At 42.2% G+C, this 24,278-nt stretch overlaps 1 long non-coding RNA gene and 1 pseudogene across 1 annotated transcript in view; both read right to left on the bottom strand.

The window, feature by feature from the left end:
* Positions 1 to 9,204, bottom strand: part of Gm39116 — a 29,450-nt gene extending 20,246 nt beyond the window's left edge. The window contains exons 1-2 of the long non-coding RNA XR_870062.1: positions 9,159 to 9,204; positions 1,215 to 1,349 (exon numbers count right to left, since the gene is read on the bottom strand). This is a non-coding gene — a long non-coding RNA (predicted gene, 39116). The remainder of the gene's footprint in view (positions 1 to 1,214; positions 1,350 to 9,158) is intronic.
* On the bottom strand, positions 23,138 to 23,841 carry Gm7290 (predicted pseudogene 7290; annotated as a pseudogene).

The raw sequence follows: 24,278 nt of genomic DNA on the forward strand, positions 1-24,278 counted from the left end.
AATATGGCCACATGCCTTTCCCATGTTCTCACTGGGACCTAAGATCTTCCCCCCATGACTCCCTCGGGCCTGTGGACTTTGCTAAGTTCTCACTGGTACCTAAGGGCTTACCTAGTTTGTCACTGGAGCCTAAGGCCTCTCTTTGGTCTCAGACCCAATGTCTTCCCTGGTTCTTATGCAGTTCTAGGATTACCCCAGTTTCTCAGTGGGGACAAAGGTTTCTCCACATTCTTACTGTGGTCTTAAGCTTTTCCCGCATTCACTTTGTATCTTAAGGCCTAATTTTCTAGGGTCTAAGAGCTTCCCTAAGCTCTCACAGGGCCTGAAGTTTTTGCCAGTTTCTGAGTACCAGCAATAAGTACTTACATGGCCCTAAGGCCTTCCATGGTTTTTACTGTGATCTGGGCCGTTTTCAGGTTCACTAGGGCACAAGGCCTTCCCCTGTACATCACTGGGATTTAATGCCTTTCTAGGTTTTCATTTGGGCCTAAAGCCCTCCCCAGTAGGGTCTAAGGTTATCCCCAGCATGTAACTGGTATCTAAGGGCTTCTTAAGGCTTCACTGGGACCTAAGGCTTTCTTCCAATCATCCCAGGAATCTAAGGCCTTCCCTGTATTTTACTGATGTCTCTGGCCTTCCCAGGTTCTTGCTGGGACCTAAGGTTTTCCCAGGATACTCATAGAGCTTATGGCCTTCCCCAAATTCTCTCTTATGTCAATGGCTTTCCTGAGGGTTTCCCTAGCATCTAAGTGCTTTCCATCAGTTCTCACTAAGTCTTAAACGTTTGCTTAGGATCTCCTAGGGGTAAAATATTTTCCTTGGGCTCAAGTACTTCTGCACTATCTCACTGGGTCTTGTTGCCTTCCAATGATTCCACTAGAGACCATTGCTTTCTCCAGGTACTTACAGGGGTCTAATACCTTTCCCAGGTTCTCACTGAGGTTTAAGGTGGCCCCCATTGAAGTGCAAGGTTGCCCCAGGATATAATTGGTACTTAATGTCCTCTCATAGTCTCGCTGGGGCCTAATATCTTCATAGGTTTAAAGCATTTCCTAAGGACTTCCTTGTGTCTCACTGGTGCCTCAGACTTTTTCAAGAACTCACTGATTCCTAGGACAACAGAAGTTGTCTAATCTTATGCTCAGGGTCATCACATTAGGTTATACCTCAAGATTCTAACTCTCATTTTAGCCCTATCTCCCCAAGCTGCTCACCTGTATGAGGTATCTTAGCCAAAGCTCAGGTCAAGTCTCTCATGGTAGACACAAGTTCAAGGGTCAACATCCCAGGGGAGACTCTCCAGCCACAGGGAAGATCAACATGCTGTCTCTCATATGTCTTCAGCAGCCCTGAAGGGGCAAAGTGATATGCATTGCTCTTGGTCTCTGCTTATACACTGTCAAGTGGGGAGGGTTGCATTGTCTGCTCATGCAGGCACATGTCTTTTTATCTTTAGTAAATGATGTCATTTGGTTTTGGTTATTAAGAGGAACCTTAGATATAGTGGGGTTCCTGAATAAACGTTGCTAAAGGGATTTTTTTTTTTAAAAAATTATGCTTGTCATACGAAGGCAGGCCTTTGGCTTCAGTGCAAATCAGTGCATGCCTGTATGCCCCAGTGAAAACTTGGACTGCCACAAAGCTTGAAGAGGTAGCCTAGGGCTGTGGTTAGGAACTTTAGAGTCTGAACCTTGTGTGAAGAAAATATAACTTTTGTTAAAAATATAAGTACCTACCTTCTTGCTTATGATGTTTACTGGGACTTAGGCCTTCCTAAGATTTTAACTTGAACCTAAGGTTTTTGTGAGACTCTCCCATGGGTCTAAGCATTTCCCCAGGGTTTCCTTTGGGTCTAATGTCTTCTTAAGAACTCACTCACATCCACAAGTTCTCATTTTGTCATAAGTCATTTTAGGGTTTCACTGGGACCCAGGGCCTTCCCCAGGTACTCAGAGCTCTACAGACGCCTTCCTTGGGTTGTAATTGGGTCTGAGGCCTTCTCAGGTTCTCACTGGGACCTACATACTTCCTCTGTATCTCCTTTGGGCCCAAGGACTTTCTCAAGTTCTCATTGGCACCTAAAGCCTTTTCTAGTTTATTACTGAGAAGAAAGCATTCCTAGGTTCTCAGGAAGGCTATGATGGAAGCTTTCTCCATTTTATCTCACTGGGGTCTAATATCGTCCTTTGGCTAAGGGGTGACCTAAGAAAATGGTTCAAGTGTCTTCCCTGTCTCTGCGACCTTGTCTCAGGCATTAAGGCTGCCAAGGGACACAATAAGGTTGCTTCATCTTATTCAGCCTGCACCTCTACCTCAGCAAAACCCTCACCAAACAGCTGATCTTTAGAAATAGTGATACCTCTGACTTTATTTTGTCATGCTATCTCCTTCACATCTTCTCTCCACCACGAGAACCACTTTAAATGTGACCCAGGTTCTAGATTGCTTTTGTCATATCTTTCCAGTTCTGGGGATTGTTCTATTTTTTTAAATCCCAAGAAGTCAGCATTTGTTTTAGAAACAGCAAATGCATTCTAAAATTAGTGACACCTACCTTAAAATTTCTCAGTTCTAACACATCCACAGGTTGCCATTATGATTCCTGATAATTCTGTGGATGATCAGCATCTGCTGGTCCTTGTTGTATATTAATTAACTGGATAAAGTAAACTTTGTTTCCTAACAAACTTTGGTTATCTTTTTCTAATTTTATCTTCTGTCTCTACCTGAGTATTTTCCCTAATCAATATTTAAGTTCTTCCCTTAAGGTCTGTGTCCATGTTTCATATCTCTCCTTTTGTTGCTCATCTTCTTCCATAAGTTCCTGTATTCAATGTTCAAGATTCTTATTATTATTCACATTTTAATTATTCTAATTCTGTTATTCTGATATCTATTTTATTTTGATTGGTTAGTTTTAAAAGATTCTCCTCCAAGCCTTGCTTCCATTCCTCATTATTTTCTATTCTGCCCTCAACCCAAAGACAGAGATGGCTCAGAAGAGCAGTTGATGCAGGTCCTTCTACTGTCAGTTCCTCCCTACAAATAAAAGAATTGGAGAGTGCTGTAGTGCCTTGAATCAACCACCAGAGGGAGACAAAGACACAAGAAGTTCCAGATCAGCCTGATTTGTGAGTTGTCTCAGCCTTTGTTCTAGCATCTTCTCCATCTTCTGTCTCCAACCTCCATTTGCTCTCTTTGTTGTTTATCTTGACCTATAAATTCCTGCACCTTTAGTTCTTGTGATTCCTCTAGGCCCTGTTGCCAAGTCTTACATTTCTCTCTCTGTTGTTCATTTTGCCCTATAAATTCCTGTATCATCTGTTTTAGGCTCTGTTTCCATAATTTTGTTTTTGTTTTTTTCTTTATAAATATCTTCTTCCATAAGTACCTGTGTTCGATGTTCAAGATTCCTCTTACACATTCTAATTCTAATTCTTATTCTAATTCTGTTATTCTGATGTCTATTTTATTTTGATTGGTTAATTTTAAAAGATTCTCCTCTGAGCCTTGCTTCCAATCCTCATTATTTTCTCTCTGTAGCTCAGTCTGATCTGTGAATTGTAATTCTGATATTCTAGAAGCTACCTTATTTTGATTTAATAACTTTAGTAAATTATTTTCTAGGCTATGCTTCCAAATTTTATTGCTCTCTCTCTGTTGTGCAGTCTGATATATGAATCTGACGTTCTAGTGTCTGTTTCAGCTTATCTCCAACCTTCATTTTTCTGAATTTTTTGTTGTATAAAATCTAATCTCTTTTAAAGTCTCAATTTTTTTATTTATAGCGCTGTCTTGTGAGAAGACATAGCAAACCAAGATACTTAACTTGAATCCATCCCTTTTGAATCATTCAAATTAGCATTTCAATTTCTAATCCTTATTACCTGATCTGGAACTTCTTGTGTCTTGGTCTCCCTCTGGTGGTCGATTCTAGGCACTACAGCACTCTCCAATTCTTTTATTTGTAGGGAGGAACTGACAGTAGAAGGACCTGCAGCAACAGCTCTTCTGAGCCATCTCTGTCTTTGGGTTAAGGGCAACAGCATGTGGGCCAATCGAGAATATGGCTGTCCCATGTCCTGTTTAGAGGTGGGGGATATGGGAAAGCAAGTACAGGAAGGCTTGCTCAGGCAGAGATGTCTGAATCAGCCTATGTACCTATGAGAAGGCTTTGGATAATTAACTGCCATTTTTTCAGCTGTTGATTCTCAGCTGTGAAGGCTGCTTCACAGGCATTCGAGCCTTAGGGTCCTTCTTTAGGCTCAGGGAAACCTAACCTTGTTGTGACACTGGACCAGCTTGGGAATGTGTTGCTGCCTCTGCTTGCCATGGTTTGCATTGGGCTTAGGGAGGGAGCTCCTAAGTAGCTCTCTATAAACCAGTTAGTCAAACACTATACTAACTTATTCTCCAGCTATAATACTCCTTGCTACTTGCACTTTCTCCTGGTCATGAGTTTCAGGTCTTTTTCTCCTCCTCTTCAGCTCTCTCTCATTGTCCCTTTGTCCTCCTGTCTCTCTCTACCTGTCCCCACTGTCAAACCTCTAGTCTCATCTTTCCCTCTACTCCCCAACCACAGGCTCTAGCTTTATTGACCAGTTTATATGGGAAGAAGGTTCATATGAAATCACCTGGGTACTTGATAGACTGCTCCTTGGGGACAACTCTTGAGGGAGCAGAATTAACATCAGAATATAAAAACCATTAATGATACTGGATAATTTTTATTTTATTTTTATTTTTAAGGCGATAGTATTCTTCTTTTTTCAATGTTTTATTGGATATTTTCTTCATTTACATTTCAAATGCTATCCTAAAAGTCCCCTATACCCTCTCTCCGCCCTGCTCCCCTACCCACCCACTCCCGCTTCTTGGCCCTGGCGTTCCCCTGTACTGGGGCATATAAAGTTTGCAAGACCAAGGGCCTCTCTTCTTAATGATGGCCTACTAGGCCATCTTCTGCTACATATGCAGCTAGAGACACGAGCTCTGGGGGTACTGGTTAGTTCATATTGTTGTTCCACCTATAGGGTTGCAGTCCCCTTCAGCTCCTTGGGTACTTTCTCTAGCTCCTCCATTGGGGGCCCTGTATTCCACCTAATAGATGACTGTGAGCATTCACTTCTGTATTTGCCAGGCACTGGCATAGCCTCATATGAGATATCAGGGCCCTGTTAGCAAAATCTTGCTGGCATATGCAATAGTGTCTGCGTTTGGTGACTGATTATGGGTTGGATCCCCGGGTGGATAATTTAAATGGTAACACTAACTATGGTTTAAGACCTTACCCAGGTCACAATGAAGCATAAAGCTTTCTCCAGGTTCTCACTGGGGCCTCAGGGCTTCACATGTTATCACCGTAGCCTGCAGCTTCCAAAGTTGTTTCTGTGTCTTAATGCCTAGTCCAGGTTTCATTAGAGCCTATATGCACAAGGTTTCCATTGGGCCTAAAATTTTAAGTTCTCATAGATTCTAGAAAGCCGTCACCAGATTTTCACTGGGTCTGAAGACTTTCCTCATGTTCTCTTTGTGACCTATAATGCTCCACATGTTCTCAATGTGGCTAAAGGCCTTCTTCAAAGTCTTATGGAGACCTTTTGCCTTCCCTTAATTCCTTTTGGAACATAAAGAATATTACAATTTTCACTGTGTCCTAAGGTTTTAGCAGGCTCTAATGGTTACCTAAGATCTTCCATGTTTCTTACTGTTATCTAAGAGCTTCCACAGAATCTCACTGGCACTTCAGGACTTCCCATGTGGTCAGTGAGGTCTCCCCAAGTTCTCACTGGGTCATAAAGCCTTGCCAAGATTTTCATTGAAGCCAAATGTGTCCCTTTACGCAATGGTATCTAAAATCTAAGATTTGTCTCTGGGTCTTAAAACTTTGCATGGGTTCTCATCGGGGACTAAGGCATTATTCTGGGTTTCACTGTTGCCTAAAATATATGCCTTTTTCATAGGATCTATAAGGCTTTAGAGAGATTTAAACGGTCTGTGTTCTCATCATGGCCTTCAATATTATAGCACTTCACATTGGGAATTACAAGTATATCCTAAGTGTATATAATATATAAGACCTTCCACACAGTCTCATTGAGGACTTAGGCTTTCTCAGCTTTTAACTTTTGCCTAAAACCCTCTCCAGGATCTTGGTGAGGATTAAGGCCTACTCCAGGTTCTAACTATGACCTAATTGATTCTCTGAAGTATCATTGAGGCCTAAGGACTTCTCCAGGTTCTCACTGGTACCTAAGGTCTTTCCCTGATTTTCACTGGGGACTAAGGCTTTCCGAAGATGTCACTGGAGCCTAAGAACTTTACAGAATCTCACTGGTGTATGACTTCAGCAGACTCTTACAGGGACCAAAGGCCTGTGGTAATTTGAATATGCTTGGCCCAAGGGAAGTAGCACTATTAGGTGGTGTGGCCTTATTGCATGAGGGATAACCTCATTAGAAAAATATATTACTATGGAGGTGGGGCTTTAAGGTCTTTTGTATTGGCTTACGTCTGGCCAGTGTGATCAAGAGTCTTCTCCTGGTAACATTAGACTCCTCTCATACTATGCCTGCTTGGAAATGCCATTCTTCCCCATTGATAATGGACTTAACGTTTGAACTTGTAAGCCAGCCCCAATTAGATGTTTCCTTGATAAGGGTTGCCTTGGTCATGGTGTCTCTTCAAAGCAATGGAACCCAATCTAAGACACCATGTTCTCATTAGTTCTTAAAACTTTGTCCACATTATTATTAAAGACTCAAGGGACTACTCAGAGTTAAGTGGAGCCTTAAATTTTTCTCTTGTTCTCACATGTTTTATGTGGTCATTGGTAGGTTTTTCACTTGGGCTGAAGCCATTCCCAATGTTCTTATTGTGGCTGAAAATATTCTGCATGTTCTCACTGTGGCCTCCTCTAGGTTCTGACTGCAATCTGAGGCCTATGCATTCTCTAATTGCTCATAGAGTCCTATGGCATCTCCATGTTCCAACTGAATTGTACTACATGGGTCCTAAGGACTTGCAAGGTTGTCACTGGTACCTAAAGTCTTCCTGAGGTTCTCACTGGGGTCTGAAGTCATCCCCAAATTACCACTGGAGTCTACAGCCTTCCCTAGGTGTTTCTGGGTCTTCATGCTATTTCAGGTTATAACTGGGTAATAAGCCTACTCCAGTTTCTCACTGCAGAGTAAGGCTTCTTCACATTCTCATTGGGGTCTTAAGGCTTCCCTTGGTTTTCTCTGTATGTTATGGCCTAGTTCTGTAGGAACTGAGGGATTCACTAGTACCTCACTGAGCCACAGACTTTTCCAGGTTCTTACTCGTACCATATACCAGCTATTAGTGCTCAAAAGGCCCTAAAGCCTGCAAAGGTTTGTACTGAGACCTGGGGCCTTTCAGGTTCTCTGGGGCACAAGGCCTTCCCCAGTATATCACTAGGACATAATGCCTTGTCAGGTTTCCACAGTGGCCTAAAGCCTTCTCCAGTAGGTTCTAAGGTTGTCTTCAGTATGTAACTGGATCCTAAGGGCTTCTCATGGCTTCCCTGGAACCCAAGGCTTTACTCTCAAACTTACTAGAATCTAAGGCCTTCCCTGTGTTTCACTGATGTCTCAGGCTTTCTCAGATTCTCTCAGGGGCCTGAGGCTTTCCCAGGATACTAGTGGGGCCTATGGTTTTGCCCAAATTATCACTGGGGTCCTCGACCATCTCCAGAATACCACAGGGTCTTAAGGCCTTCTCAGGGTTCACTGGGCCCTAAGACCTCTGTCTGGTTCTCACTATTCTAACCCTTTCCCTGAATCTCATTGGAGCCTCAGATTTTTGCAGACCTGTGCCCTTCCACAAATTCTCAATGAGGCCTAGATATTCCCCAGCTTCTCAATAATGTCTGAGGTCATTCTCATAATATAAGTATGGTAAGGCCTTCCTCCATATTATTACTGGGTCCTAAGGCTTCATTTTACCCTGGTCCTGACTGGGTTTCCTAAGGCCTTCTTCATGTTCTTATAGGGTCTAAAGGCTATCTAAGGTTTTCACTGTAACCTGAGGCCTTCTCCAGGGTTATACTGAGGCCCATGCTTTCCCAACTATTTCACTGGAACCTAAGGCTTTCTCCAGGAGCCTATGGCTTTCTACAGAATCTCAACAACTCCTAAGGGTTTTTCTAGGTTCTCATTACGGTCCAAAGCTTTCTCCAGGTTCTCAGTGGTACCTAAGGATTTACCCACGTTCTGGCTTGGTCATAAAGCCTTTACTAAAGGCCTTCTCCAGAATCTTAGTTGTGAAGAAAGATTTGCTAGGATCACACTGGGCATCCTGGGCTTTCCCAAGTACTCATTGATCCTAAGGTTTTCCCTACATTCCCAGTCAGGTCTAAGGCTTTCCCCAGGATCATCCAGCATCTTAAAGCCTTCTCCAGTACCTCCCTGGGTTCTAAGGATTTTCTGGGTTCTTACTGGCACCCAAGGCTTTCAAAAGTTATTCACTGAGACCTATGGCCTTCCCCAAATTCTCACTGTGGCTTAGGGCCTTCTCCAGTTTTTCACTGGCCCTAACGCTTTCTCCATATTCTCACTGGAAAATAAATCACTCCCCTGATTCTCATTCATGTCTATGGCTTTTCAGAGATTTTCCCTGGGATGTGAGGGCTATAGAAGAATCTCACCAAGTCTAAAGTCTTCCTTAGAACCTCCTAAAGGTTTAAAGCTTTCCTTGATTCTCACTTGGGCTCAGTCCTTCTCCAGTGTGTCACTTGGACCTGTTGCCTTTCCACAATTTTACTAGGGCACAAAGCTTTCCTCGGATATTTACAGGGGCCTAGTACCTTCCTCAGGTTTTCATTGAGGTGTCAGGTTGTCCTCAGAATGCAACTGGCACCTCATGTTCTCTCATAGTCTCATTGAGGCCTAATTATTTCCATAGATTCAAACTAGGTTCTAAGAACTTCCCTGTGTCTACCTGGAGTGTCATGCTATCCCTGGACCTCACTGAGACTTAATACCTTCTCCAGTTATTCACGGCATATTGTGATCTAGATGGTAGGTATGTACAGTTACTATAACAAACGTTGTATTTTCTTATGCTGAGTGTCTTCACATAAAGTGTACACCCTAAGTTCCTAACAGGTTCTAACTCTATCTCTCCAAGCTGCTCACCTGCATGAGGTATCTTAGCCAAAGATCATGTCCATTCTCTCATGGTAGGTTCAAGTTCAAGGGTCAGGATCCCAGGGGAGACTCTCCAGCCACAGATCAGATCAACATGGTGTCTACTCCCATGTCTTCAGCAGTCCTAAAGGGGCAAAGTGATATTCGTTGCTCTTGGTCTCTGCTTATACACTGTCAAGTTGGCAGGTGGCATTGTCTGTTTATGTAGTCACATGTCTCATTATCTTTAGTAAGTGATGACACTGGTTTTTCCTTATCAGGAGCAGCTTGGGTCTAGAGAGTTTCCAGACTAAGCTTATGATTAAAAGGCTTTTTAAAAAATTATTATTGTCATACTGAGGAAGTTGTTTGGCTTCAGTGAGAATCACTGGGTGGCTGTAGACCCTCATGAAAACTTGGGACTGTCAAAAGCTGACCAGCCTTGAAGAGGTAGACTAGGATTGTGGTTAGGAATTTAAGAGTGTGATTCATGGGTATAACAAAACATACCTTTTGGTAAAAGTATAAATACCAACTTTCTTCCTCATGACACTGGGGCCTATGGCCTTCTTAAGATTCTAACTTGAATCTAAGTTTCTTGAGTTTCTCACTAGGGTCTAAGCCTTGCCCCAGGATTTCCTTGGGGACGAATGCCTTCTTGAGTACTCACCGATCCCAAGGATTTTCCAGGTTCTCACCATGTCAGAAGACCTTTACCCTCTCACTATTCACTAAGACCTTTATAGGGCTTCACTGGTCTTAGTACCTTTCCCAGTACTCAGCTCTACAAAGGCCTTCCTAATATTCTGATTCAGTCCTAAGGCCTTCTTAGGATCTCATTGGGACCTAAGACCTTCCCCTGCATTTCACTTGGGCTTTTAACCTTTGCCTAAAACCCTCTCCAGGATCTTGCTGAGACTTAAGACCTGCTCCAAGTTCTAACTGTGACCTAATCCCTTCTCCAAAGTATCATTGAGACTTAAAGAATTCTGTAGGTTCTTACTGGTACATAAGGTCTTTCCCTGATTTTCAGTGAGGACTAAAGCTAGTTGCCACTGGAGCCTGAGACCTTTACAGAATTTCACTGGTGTATGCCTTCAGCAGACTCTTACAGGGACCAAAGGCCTGGAGACTACTGAAATTTCCCTTTGTGGTAGTTTGAATATGCCTGGCCCATGGGAAGTAGCACTATTAGGAGGCATGGCCTGATTGTCTGAGGGGTAACCTTGTTAGAGAAGGTGTGTTACTGTGGAGGTGGGGTTTTCAAACCTCACATACAGGCCTAAATCTGGCTAATGTGATTAAGAATCTTCTGGTGGCCTTTGGATCAATATGCACAACTCTTAGTTTCTACTATTCCATGCCTTCCTAGACACTGCCATTTTTTCACATTGATAATGGACTGAACCTCTGAACCTATAAGCCAGCCCCAATTAAATGTTGTCCTTGATAAGCTTTCTTCGTTATAATGTCTCTTCACAGGAATAGAAACCCAAACTAAGACACCTTTGTTCTCACTAGACCTTAAAATTTGGTCCACGTTATTGTTAAAGACTCCAGGAACTACTCAGAGTTTGAGTGGAGCCTAAAAATTTACTCTTGTTCTCAAAGGTTTTATGTGGTCATTATATGTTGTTCAGTGGGTCTGAAGCCTTTTCCCATGATCCTACTGTGGCCTAAAACATTCTTCAGGTTCTCCCTGGGGCCTAGGCCTTCTCTAGGTTCTGACTGCAATCTAAGGCCTATGCCTTCTCCAATCGCTCATTGAGTCCTATGGCATCTCCATGTTCCCACTGAGGCCTAAAACCTTTTACTGGTACTCAGTGGGTCCTAAGGACTTACCAGATTGTCACCAGTGTCCAAGTCTTTCCCCATGTTCTCACTGGATTTTAAAACATTTTCCTAGCTTTTCACCGTGGTCTAAAAAATGTTCCAAAGTCCTCACAGATTCTAGAAGCTCTTTTTCAGTTTTATACTGTCTAAGAACTTTTCCATATTCTTCCTGTGTCCAATAACCCTATTTACATTATTTCTGGGTCTTAAGTTTGTCTCTTGGTTCACACTGGCATCTATGGTCTTCTCCAATTCTCACTGAGGCCTTTGGGCTTCTCCAAGTTCTCACTGTATGATAAAACCTTCTAGTTCTCACTTTAATCTAAGGCCTTCTCAAATTCTCACTGTTGGCATAAGGCCTTCTGGGACTTTAGTGTAGCCTATGACCATTGTTTGTTCTATGATATTGCTATGTTCTCATTGTATCTTATAGCCTTGCCCACATTCTCTTTCATGCCTAAGGTATTGTCAGGATCTCACTGGTGCCTAAAAAATTTCTCCAAACTTCTAGGGTTTTATAAAGCCTTATACGGATATTCACTAGGTCTGAGGACATTTCACATGTTTCCAGTATAGGAAAATGTGTACAAGTTCTCACTCATGTTGTTACTTAAGTTTTCACTATATCATAAGGTCTTCTCCAAAGTCTTTTTGAGGCATTAGGTCTTCTCCTGCTTCTCAGTAAAGCTTAAAACTTTTTACAAGTTTCATTGGTCATAAGAACTGGTCAAGGTTCTGACTATTGGACCCTTTTTCAAATTATTTATGAGGCCTAAGACCTTCCCAATTTCTCACTATTGCCTAAAGCCTACTCAGTGGAGTTGAAGGCCTTCTCAGATCACTGTAATCTAAATCTTCCCCATGTACTCACTGTGTCTTAAATCGTTGCCCATGTTCTCACTGGTACCTCACACTTTACTAAGAGTTTCAATGGAGCATAAGTGTGAGGCAACCCAGGGTCTTTGTTATTCTCAGCAGACTGAGACTGAGGAAGCATACTCTCTCAAGCAGAGAATCCTGGTGTTCTGAGGAGTAAACTGCAAATCTGAGGAAGTGACTGTCAAGCTTCTTTTCTCATGAGAAGTAACTTTGTTTATAGTTTAATTAGACATCACACCAAAGAGTTGGAGCACAGACAGATTTCTCAGTGTGTGAGATTTGGGTCACCTTGAGCCGAGATAAGGTAAACAACACCTGGTGGGAAGGAGAAACTGTTTGAAATCTTTATTCTGTTTACTGTATAAAAGAGTCTGAAAGTGTGCATTGGTTGACTATGGCTGTGTGCCCACTGTGTCCTGCTTAAGGCAGCTCTATTCTTGGGAACCCAACTCACTAGACATTGGCATCTAAGGTCCCCCCATGTTTTTAATGGGTTCTCAGGCCTTCCCATTTTCTCACTGGGTCTATAGACTTCCTCAGGTTCTCAAGGGAGCCACTGGTCTTCCCCAAGTCCTCACTGAGGCATAAAACCTCTAAGGTTCTCACTGTGCCTAACCACAGATGTCCCACAGCCAAAGAATAGATACAGAAAATGCAGTTCATTTAAACAATGGAATGGGACCCTTATGGAAGAGTTAGAGGAAGGATTGAAGGCCCGGAAGGGGGTGGCAACCCCACAGGAAGACCAACAGTGTCAACTAACCTGGACCACTGAGAGCTCACAGAGACTGAGCCACCAACCAAAGAGTATACTGGGCTGGTCCAGTCTCTCCAGCACATATGTAGCAGAGGGCTGCCTTCAGTGGGAAAGGATTTGCCGAATTTTGCAGAGGCTTGAGGCACCAGGGTGGGGAAATACCATGGAATTTCACATACTCAGTGGCAAAGTGAGGGGCGGGGGGGAATAAAGAGAGGAATTTTGTGAGGGGGGACCAGGAGGGCCGGGCAGCATTTTCAATGTTTTTTGTTCTTTGTTTTTTGTTTTTTAAAACTAATAGCCTTCTCAAGATGTTTATTTAGATCTTAGAACTTCCCTTCATTCTTACTATGTCTAAAGTCTTATACAGCTTCTGATTGGAGCTTAAGACATTTCTCAGAGTCTTAGTTTGTCCTAAGGTCTTTCCCATATTCTCACTGGGTCTTAAAGCATTTCTGGGTTCTCCTGGGCCCTAAAGCATTCTCAAATTCTTACTGGTGTCTAGAGCCACCTGCAGGCTCCAATGTCCTACGATTTTTCCTGTGGTGACACTGGAGTGTAAGGCTTCACAGTGTTCTCACAGATTCTCAAAGCCTTGCCTAGATTATCATTATAGACTAAAGCATTATTGAAGGGCTCCCTGTTGTCTAAAATCTTTCCCAAGTTATAAAGAATCTATTAAGCCTTTGACATCTCTTCACTGGGTTGAAAACCATCTCCATGTTCTCACTGTGGTTTAAAAGCTTCTACAGGCTATTACTTGAGTTTAAGGCAAGCACACCTATGTCTCAATGGGGGCCTACAATTTTTCCCTTGTTCTTACAGGATTTTCATTTTAAACCCAACTTTAAAAAGAAATTATTTATTTTATTTATATAAGTGCACTGTCAGTGTCTTCAGACATTTCAGAAGAGGGCACTGGATCCCATTATAGATGGTTGTAAGCTACCATGTGGTTGCTGGAAATTGAACTCAGGACCTCTGGAAGAACAGTCAGTGCTTGTTGGGAGTCGACTCTTAGAAGAAAGTGGCTATCATCTCTGCAGTCATATCGGGCTATTTACTTATAGGTTGGTACTTTCCACCCTGACAAGAGACTTATTTTCCTAGCATGATGTTTTTGCAAGCAGCCCACCACAGCTGAACACACTCTGATAACGTCTTGTTATTCTCAGACATATCCTGGACTTGTGGTTAAGTGTCTCCAGCTGCACTCCCCAGCTTGTGCTTATACACCCATAGTTGCCATTCAATAAGTGAGACTTGAGCAGACAGATTGTCTTGTCTCCATTCTTGAGAGTCTCTTGACCCTCTATCCCCACTCTCTGCCTTGCAGACCCTGTTGACTGACCTGCGGTCTGGGTCAAGCGCTCTTAACTTCTGAGCTGTACCTCCATCCCCTCATGGGATCTTAATGTTTCCTTAGGTTCTAATTGGAATATAAGGACTTCCAAGGTTGTACCTTGGCCATAAATTTTTCTGGGTTTTTCTTAGATGACTATGGACTTCCTAGATTGTCATTGTCCAGTAAGAGGAGAGCTTGCCTGCAGAGAGTGCTCTGACCACTGAAACTCAAAGGAGAGATCTAGTCTCCCAGGTTGGCTGATAGAGGCTAACAGAATCACCTGAGGAACAAGTGCTAACCAGAGACAACTATATAACAACTAGCTCCAGAGATTACCAGATGGCGAAAGGCAAATGTAAGAATCCTACTAACAGAAATCAAGACCACCCACCATTATCAGAACGCAGCACTCCCACGCCACCTAGTCCTGGGCACCCCAATACAACCAAAAAGCTAGACCCGGATTTAAAAGCATATCTCATGATGATGGTAGAGGATATCAAGAAGGACTTTAATAACTCAGTTAAAGAAATACAGGAGAAGACTGCTAAAGAGTTACAAGTCCTTAAAAAAAACAGGAAAACACATCCAAATAGGTAATGGAAATGAACAAAACCATACTAGACCTAAAAAGGGAGGTAGACACAATAAAGAAAACCCAAAGTGAGACAACGCTGGAGATAGAAACCCTAGGAAAGAAATATGGAACCATAGATGCGAGCATCAGCAACAGAATACAAGAAATGGAAGAGAGAATCTCAGGTGCAGAAGATTCCATAGAGAACGTCAGCACAACAATCAAAGAAAATACAAAATGCAAAAGGATCCTAAATCAAAACATCCAGGAAATCCAGGACACAATGAGAAGACCAAACCTATGGATAATAGGAGTTGATGAGAATGAAGGTTTTCAACTTAAAGGGCCAGCAAATATCTTCAACAAAATTATAGAAGAAAACTTCCCAAACCCAAACATACAAGAAGCCTACAGAACTCCAAATAGACTGGACCAGAAAAGAAATTCCTCCCGACACATAATAATCAGAACAACAAATGCACTAAATAAAGATAGAATATTAAAAGCAGTAAGGAAGAAAGGTCAAGTAACATATAAAGGCAGGCCTATCAGAATTACACCAGACTTTTCACCAGAGACTATGAAAGCCAGAAGAGCCTGGACAGATGTTATACAGACACTAAGAGAACACAAATGCCAGCCCAGGCTACTATACCCGGCCAAACTCTCAATTACCATAGATGGAGAAACCAAAGTATTCCACGACAAAACCAAATTCACACAATATCTTTCCACAAATCCAGCCCTTCAAAGGACAATAACAGAAAAAAAACCAATACAAGGATGGAAATCACACCCTAGAAAAAGCAAGAAAGTAATCCCTCAACAAACCAAAAAGAAGACAGCCACAAGAACAGAATGCCAACTCTAACAACAAAAATAAAAGGAAGCAACAATTACTTTTCCTTAATATCTCTTAATATCAATGGACTCCATTCCCAAATAAAAAGACATAGACTAACAGACTGGCTACACAAACAGGACCCAACATTCTGCTGCTTACAGGAAACCCATGTCAGGGAAAAAGACAGACACTACCTCAGAGTGAAAGGCTGGAAAATAATTTTCCAAGCAAATGGTCTGAAGAAACAAGCTGGAGTAGCCATTCTAATATCTAATAAAATCAAATTCCAACCCAAGGTTATCAAAAAAGACAAGGAGGGACACTTCATACTCATCAAAGGTAAAATCCTCCAAGAGGAACTCTCAATTCTGAATATCTATGCTGCAAATGCAAGGGCAGCCACATTCATTAAAGACATTTTAGTAAAGCTCAAAACACATTGTATCTCACATAATAATAGTGGGAGACTTCAACACACCACTTTCATCAATGGACAGATCATGGAAACAGAAACTAAACAGGGACACAGCGAAACTAACAGAAGTTATGAAACAAATGGATTTAACAGATATCTACAGAACATTTTATCCTAAAACAAAAGGATATACCTTCTTCTCAGCACCTCACGGGACCTTCTCCAAAATTGACCATATAATTGGTCACAAAACAGGCCTCAACAGATACAAAAATATTGAAATTGTCCCATGCATTCTATCAGACCACCATGGACTAAGGCTGATCTTCAATAACAACATAAATAATGGAAAGCCAACATTCACGTGGAAACTGAACAACACTCTTCTCAATGATACCTTGGTCAAGGAAGGAATAAAGAAAGAAATTAAAGACTTTTTAGAGTTTAATGAATATGAAGCCACAAACCTATGGGACACAATGAAAGCATTTCTAAGAGGGAAACTCATAGCTCTGAGTGCCTCCAAAAAGAAACTGGAGAGCACACATTAGCAGCTTGACAACACATCTAAAAGCTCTAGAAAAAAAGGAAGAAAATTCACCCAAGAGGAGTATACGGCAGGAAATAATCAAACTCAGGGGTGAAATCAACCAAGTGGAAACAAGAACTATTCAAAGAATTAACCAAACGAGGAGTTGGTTCTTTGAGAAAATCAACAAGATAGATAAAGCCTTAGCTAGACTCACTAGAGGGCACAGGGACAACATCCTAATAAAATCAGAAATGAAAAGGGAGACATAACAACAGATCCTGAAGAAATCCAAAACACCATCAGATCCTTCTACAAAAGGCTATACTCAACAAAACTGGAAAACCTGGATGAAATGGACAAATTTTTAGACAGATACCAGATACCAAAGTTAAATCAGGATCAAGTTAACGATCTAAACAGTCCTATATCCCCTAAAGAAATAGAAGCAGTCATGAATAGTCTCCCAACCAAATAAAGCCCAGGACCAGATGGGTTTAGTTCAGAGTTCTACCAGACCTTCAAAGAAGATCTAATCCCAGTTCTGCACAAACTATTCCACAAAATAGAAGTAGAAGGAACTCTACCCAACTCATTCTATGAAGCCACAATTACTCTAATACCTAAACCACAGAAAGATCCAACAAAGATAGAGAACTTCAGACCAATTTCCCTTATGAATATCGATGCAAAAATCCTCAATAAAATTCTCGCTAACCGAATCCAAGAACACATTAAAGCAATCATCCATCCTGACCAAGTAGATTTTATTCCAGGGATGGTTTAATATACGGAAATCCATCAATGTAATCCATTATATAAACAAACTCAAAGACAAAAACCACATGATCATCTCATTAGATGCGGAAAAAGCATTTGACAAGATCCAACACCCATTCATGATAAAAGTCTTGGAAAGATCAGGAATTCAAGGCCCATACCTAAACATGATAAAAGCAATCTACAGCAAACCAGTAGCCAACATCAAAGTAAATGGTGAGAAGCTTGAAGCAATCCCACTAAAATCAGGGACTGGACAGGCTGTCCACTCTCTCCATACCTATTCAACATTGTACTTGAAGTCCTAGCCAGAGCAATTAGACAACAAAAGGAGATCAAGGGGATACAAGTTGGAAAAGATGAAGTCAAAATATCACTTTTTGCAGATGATATGAAAGTATATATAAGTGACCCTAAAAATTCCACCAGAGAACTCCTAAACCTGATAAACAGGTTTAATGAAGTATCTGGATATAAAATTAACTCAAACAAGTCAATGGCCTTTCTCTACACAAAGAATAAACAGGCTGAGAAAGAAATTAGGGAAACAACACCCTTCTCAATAGTCACAAATAATATAAAATACCTTGGCGTGACTCTAACTAAGGAAGTGAAAGATCTGTATGATAAGAACTTCAAGTCCCTGAAGAAAGAAATTAAAGAAGATCTCAGAAGATGGAAAGATCTTCCATGCTCATGGATTGGCAGGATCAACATTGTAAAAATGGCTATCTTGCCAAAAGCAATCTACAGATTCAATGCAATCCCCATCAAAATTCCAACTCAATTCTTCAACGAATTGGAAAGAGCAATCTGCAAATTCATCTGGAATAACAAAAAAACCAGGATAGCAAAAACTCTTCTCAAGGATAAAAGAACCTCTGGTGGAATCACCATTCCTGACCTAAGCTTTACTACAGAGCAATAGTGATAAAAACTGCATGGTACTGGTATAGTGACAGAGAAGTAGACCAATGGAACAGAATTGAAGACTAAGAAATGAACCCACACATCTATGGTCACTTGATCTTCGACAAGGGAGCTAAAACCATCCAGTGGAAGAAAGACAGCATTTTCAACAAATGGTGCTGGCACAACTGGTTGTTATCTTGTAGAAGAATGTGAATCGATCCATTCCTATCTCCTGTACTAAGGTCATATCTAAGTGGATCAAGGAACTTCACATAAAACCAGAGACACTGAAACTTATAGAGGAGAAAGTGGGGAAAAGCCTTGAAGATATGGGCACAGGGGAAAAATTCCTAAATAGAACAGCAATGACTTGCGCTGTAAGATCGAGAATCGACAAATGGGACCTCATGAAACTGCAAAGCTTCTGCAAGGCAAAAGACACCGTCAATAAGACAAAAAGACCACCAACAGATTGGGAAAGGATCTTTACCTATCCTAAATCAGATAGGGGACTAATATCCAATATATATAAAGAACTCAAGAGGGTGGACTCCAGAAAATCAAATAACCCCATTAAAAAATGGGGCTCAGAGCTGAACAAAGAATTCTCACCTGAGGAATACCGAATGGCAGAGAAGCACCTGAAAAAATATTCAACATCCTTAATCATCAGGGAAATGCAAATCAAAACAACCCTGAGATTCCACTTCACACCAGTCAGAATGGCTAAGATCAAAAATTCAGGTGACAGCAGATGCTGGCGAGGATGTGGAGAAAGAGGAACACTCCTCCATTGTTGGTGGGATTGCAAGCTTGTACAACCACTCTGGAAATCAGTCTGGCGGTTCCTTAGAAAATTGGACATAGTACTACCGGAGGATCCAGTAATACCTCTCCCGGGCATATATCCAGAAGATGTTCCAAACGGTAAGTAGGACACATGCTCCACTATGTTCATAGCAGCCTTATTTATAATAGCCAGAAGCTGGAAAGAACCCAGATGCCCCTCAATAGAGGAATGGATACAGAAAATGTGGTACATTTACACAATGGAGTACTATTCAGCTATTAAAAAGAATGAATTTATGAAATTCCTAGGCAAATGGATGGACCTGGAGGGCATCATCCTGAGTGAGGTAACACAATCACAAAGGAACTCACACAATATGTACTCACTGATAAGTGGATATTAGTCTAAAACTTAGGATACCCAAAATGTAAGATACAATTTGCTAAACGCATGAAACTGAAGAAGAATGAAGACCAAAGTGTGGACACTGTGCCCCTTCTTAGAATTGGGAACAAAATACCCATGGAAGGAGTTACAGAGACAAAGTTTGGAGCTGTCAAGAAAGGATGGACCATCTAGAGACTGCCATATCCAGGGATCCACCCCATAAACAGCTTCCAAACGCTGACATCATTGCATACACTAGCAAGATTTTGCTGAAAGGACCCAGATATAGCTGTCTCTTGTGAGACTATGCCGGGGCCTAGCAAACACATAAGTGGATGCTCACAGTCAGCTATTGGATGGATCACAGGGCTCCCAATGGAGGAGCTAGAGAAAGTACCCAAGGAGCTAAAGGGATCTGCAGCCCTATAGGTGTAACAACATTATGAACTAACCAGTACCCCAGAGCTCTTGACTCTAGCTGCATATGTATCAAAAGATGGCCTAGTCGGCCATCACTGGATAGAGAGGCCCATTGGACACACAAACCTTATATGCCCCAGTACAGGGGAATGCCAGGGCCAAAAAAAATGGGAATGGGAGGGTAGGGAAGTGGGGGGGGGTATGGGGGACTTTTGGGATAGCATTGGAAATGTAATTGAGGAAATTACGTAATAAAAAATTAAAAATTAAAAAAAAAAGATTTATTATATCTAAGTACACTGTAGCTGTCTTCTGATGCACCAGAAGAGGGCGTCATATCTCATTACAGATGGTTGTGAGCCACCATGTGGTTGCTGGGATTTGAACTCAGGGCCTTCGGAAGAGCAGTAGGTGCTCTTAACCACTGAACCATCTCTCTAGCCCCCATCTTTTTGTTTTTTAAACTGGGTCTGAAGGCCTTCTCCATGTTCTCCCTGGGGCCTAAAGCCTTCACTGGTTCTCACTGGGGCTTATGGTCTTCTCTAGGTTCACACTGGGATCTAAGAACTTCCCAACATTTACATTGAAGTCTTAGGCCTTCCTCAAAATCTCCTAAAAGTTCTCATTTGGGGCTTAAGACATCCCCCAGATTATCCCTGGGTGCAAAAGTCTTCTTTGTGTTCTCATTGTATCTGAAAGCCTTGCTCGGTTTCTTAGTGGAGCCTAAGACATTAACCAGGATCTCACTGGGGCCTAAAAAATTCCCAAATTCTCACAAGGTATACATGGTTTTCACTGGGTTAGAAGGCATTCCCCATTTTCTCACTGTGGTCTAAATTTTTATGCAAGTTCTCATTCGAGCTAGCGGCGTTCTGCAGGCTCTGAATGGATTCTAGAGCCTTTTTCTAAATCTTATTGAGACCTTAGGCTTAGCATGTTGTCACTGGATCCTAAACTTTCTATAGGTTCTCACTCAGGGTTAAGGCCTACTTCAGGTTCTACCTGTGATCTAAGGTCTCCTCCAAAGTCTTACTGAGGCCCAAGCCTTCCCCAGATTGTCACTAGTGCCTAAGCCCTTTCCAGATTGTCACAGGGTCTTAGATCTTTTCCACATCCTCACTGAGTCTTAAAGCCTTGTCCAGGTTCTTCCTGGAACCTAAAGTTCACTGAGTCCTAAAAATTTTCACAAATTCTCATAGATTCTAGAACATAGACCAGTGTCAATGGGTCTAATGTTTTCCCCATGCTCTGTGTGGGGTCTAAAATATTCTGCAAGTTTCAGGGGGTCTAACCATTTTTCCACATTCTCACTGTTTCTGTAAGGCATTCGATAGTTTTTTTGCTATTGTTTTTTTTTCCCCTTCCCTTCTCCCTCTTGCTCTGCCCCCTCTTTCCCCCCTGCTCTGGGCCTGTTTGTTTGTTTTTTATTTGTTTGTTTTGTTTTTGCTATTCTTGTTTATGTTCTCATTGTGGCCTTAAACTTTTTGTAGGTTCTCCCTGAGGCACTGTCTCTAAAGTCTTCCCCATGATCTCTCTGGGGCCTACAATATTCTACGGTTGCTCACTTGGACTTAAGGCCTTCTCCAGGATCTCACTAATTCTATCTCCAAAGTGTCTTTGGTTAGGATCTCACTGGAGCCTAAAACCTTTTAAATATTCACACTGAGGCTTGAGGCTTAGTTTCTCACTGTGATCCAAGGACTTCTCCCAAGTCTCACTGAGGCCTAAGGCCTTCCCCAGAATCTCACCATGCCTTGAAACTTCTATAGGTTCTCACTGAGTCTCAAGGCTTCTCCATGTACCTACTGTGATCTGAGGCCTTTCTGAAAGTTTCATTTATGCTTGGAGCCATGCTCAGGTTCTCAGCAGGCTAAAGCTTTCCACAGATTCTCACTGAGGCTTAAGACATTCCTCTGAGTCTTAGTAGTACCTAAGGCTTTCCCCTGTTCTTACTTGCTCTAAAAGTTTCTGGCTCTTATGGGGATCAATGACTTCCCCATGTTTTCACTTGGACCTAAGGCCTTTCTAGATTGTTACAGCAGTCTAAAGTCTTCCTCATGGTCTCACAGATTCTTAAATGTTTATCCATGTTTTCATGGAAGTTAAGACAACATCTTGGGTCTCACTGATGCCTAAAATATTTACCAAGTTCTCATAACCTGGGAATATGTATAGAAGTTTTAAGTTTGAGCGATTCTGGATCACAGAAACCAAGTACAAGTTCTATAAGGCCTTTGACAGGTCTGAGACTGAAGGCTTTCTCCATGTTTTCATTGTGGACAAAAGCTATCTACAGGGTCTTACTGCAGTCTAAGGCTTTCTCTAGTCTCATCGACGTTTAGACTTTCCCCACATTTTCTGAAAAGACTAAAACTTTCTAACTGATTTCCCTGGTGCCTAAGGCCTTCTCCAGGTTTACAATCCTACCTTCCTGAGTCTCATTGAGGTTTAAGACATTCCCCAGGTTTTCATTGGGATCTTAAACCCTCTACAGGTTCCCTGTGGAGTGTAAGACCTTCTCAGATTCTTAAAGAAGCTGAACCCTTCTACAGGTTCTCACGAGGCTTAAGTCTTCCTCCAAGTTCTCACTTGGATCTAAGGCCTTTTCCAAACTCTCAGTGATGTCCAAGGCCTTCTTATTGTTTTCATTGGGTTCTAAGGACCTCTCAAGTTATCCTGGGGTCTAAGATCTTCCCCGTTGGGGTAACTGTTTTTCAATTATGTGAAGATATGTCTCTATATTTTCAATTGTTAATTCTGTACCAGCAGAGAGCTAAATGCTGGCAGGATTTTGGTATTGTCATTTATATGGCCTATCATCATTTTTTCTATTTTGTAAATATTTGTCCTTCATCACCTGCCTAAGCACGATCTAGAATTGTATTAGAGGTTATCTCATGGCTGATTGGTTACAATAAAGATCTGATGGCAAATACTGTGCAGGAAGTGGGGGCTGAACTTCCTAGGTGGGGGGACCCTGGGAGAAGAAAGCACATGTCAAGGATATAGGAGGAAGACATGGAAAGGAACACACACAGCCTGCAGTGGAGTACAGAGGTATAGATTTAGCCATATGGTCAGGATATAGGCTTGACAGTTAAATTAGGAGCTGGCTGGGACAATGCCCAAGAAAAGTCTAAGCCTTAAGATATATAGAAGACTCCAATTCATTATATCATTATCATCAATTTCTCAAATATTCTATATGTGAGTGAAACAGCTTACTTACAAAATCTCATAGATTTTCACTGTGTCTGAAGGCCTTCTCCAAATTCTAACTGGGCTATAAAACCTTCTAAAGGTTCAGAATGTGGCCTAAAGTCTTCACACATTGCTAGTGAGGTCTAAGACCGTCCCCTGGTTCTCACTGAGTCTTAAGCCTTGCCAGAGTTCTCACTGGAATGTAAGACATAACCTTGGATTTTATTTGGTCCTAAAACACATTCCCATACTCTTACAGGTTTTAGGAATCTCCAACCAGTTTCACTGAGTCTGAAGGCTTTCCCCGTGTTCTTTTTTTTTTTTTTTTTTTTTTTTTGCTTTATGGAAAATTTATTGCAACTCTCCAACACGGAATTATTTTTTCTTTTCAACATCGCCCTTTTTGTTCGGATGCCAAAGAGTCGGGCATTGGCACCGGCCATTCGGAGACTGGCAAAAGCCTTAAAGTTCTTCTCTTCTTCTGTGATAACTCTGGCCTTTTCCTTTTTGTACACATTCCGGATGGGCATTACGGGTCCTGTCAGCTGGGTGGCCAGCTTAAGTTCTTCAGCAGAACTGTCTCCCTTCTTCGGAGCAGAAGGCTTCTTGGGGAACAGGATGAGCTTGGAGCGGTACTCCTTCAGGCGCTGCACGTTGGCCTGCAGTGACTCTGTGGACTTGTTTCGCCTCCTCGGGTCTACAGAGATGCCGATGGTGTGAGCCATTTTCTTGTGGATGCCAGCCACCCTGAGCTCCTCCAGGCTGAAGCCCCTGCCAGCCCGGACCTTGGTGTGGTATCTCACTCTAGGGCACCTCACGATGGGCCTGATGGGGCCGGACGCGGGGCGAGGGGCAATGCGACGCACTTTCGCCTGCCGGGCCTTGCGCCTGTGGATCTTGCGCGCCGGCTGGTTGAACCAAGTGTCCACCTGCTGCTGCCAATCCTTGTGGAAGTGGGGCTTCAGGATCATGTCATTCCGGCTGGGCGCCATGGTTGCCTCCTATACAGGAGAACAGCCGAGCCTTCCCCGTGTTCTTACTATGGCCTAGAATCTCTATAGGTTCTCACTTGGGCTTAAAGCTTCTATATGTTCTGTGATCAGAGACCTTTACAAGACCTTAGGCCTTCTCAGGGTTCTCAATGTACCTAAACCTTTCTACAGGTTTTCACTGGGCCTTAAGACCTATCTCAGGGTTTCCAGTGCTACCTAAAATCTTTTCCATATCCACACTTGGTGCTATAGTTCTTCAGGTTAGCAGTGAGCTTTAATTGTTTCCCTTGGTTATTCCTGGGGCCTAAGGTCTGTCCAGGTTGCCACTGGGTCCTAAGGCCCTCCCAGATTTTCACTGGTGTGTAAGGAGTTCTGCACATTATCCATGGGGCCTAATGCTTTCCCTAATTGTCACTGGAGTCTAAGATTTTACATATGGTCTCATGCTTTAAAGCCTTGCCCAGTATT

This window comes from Mus musculus, chromosome 7 (genome assembly GCF_000001635.26).
Source record: "Mus musculus strain C57BL/6J chromosome 7, GRCm38.p6 C57BL/6J".
Classification (NCBI taxonomy): Eukaryota; Metazoa; Chordata; class Mammalia; order Rodentia; family Muridae; genus Mus; species Mus musculus.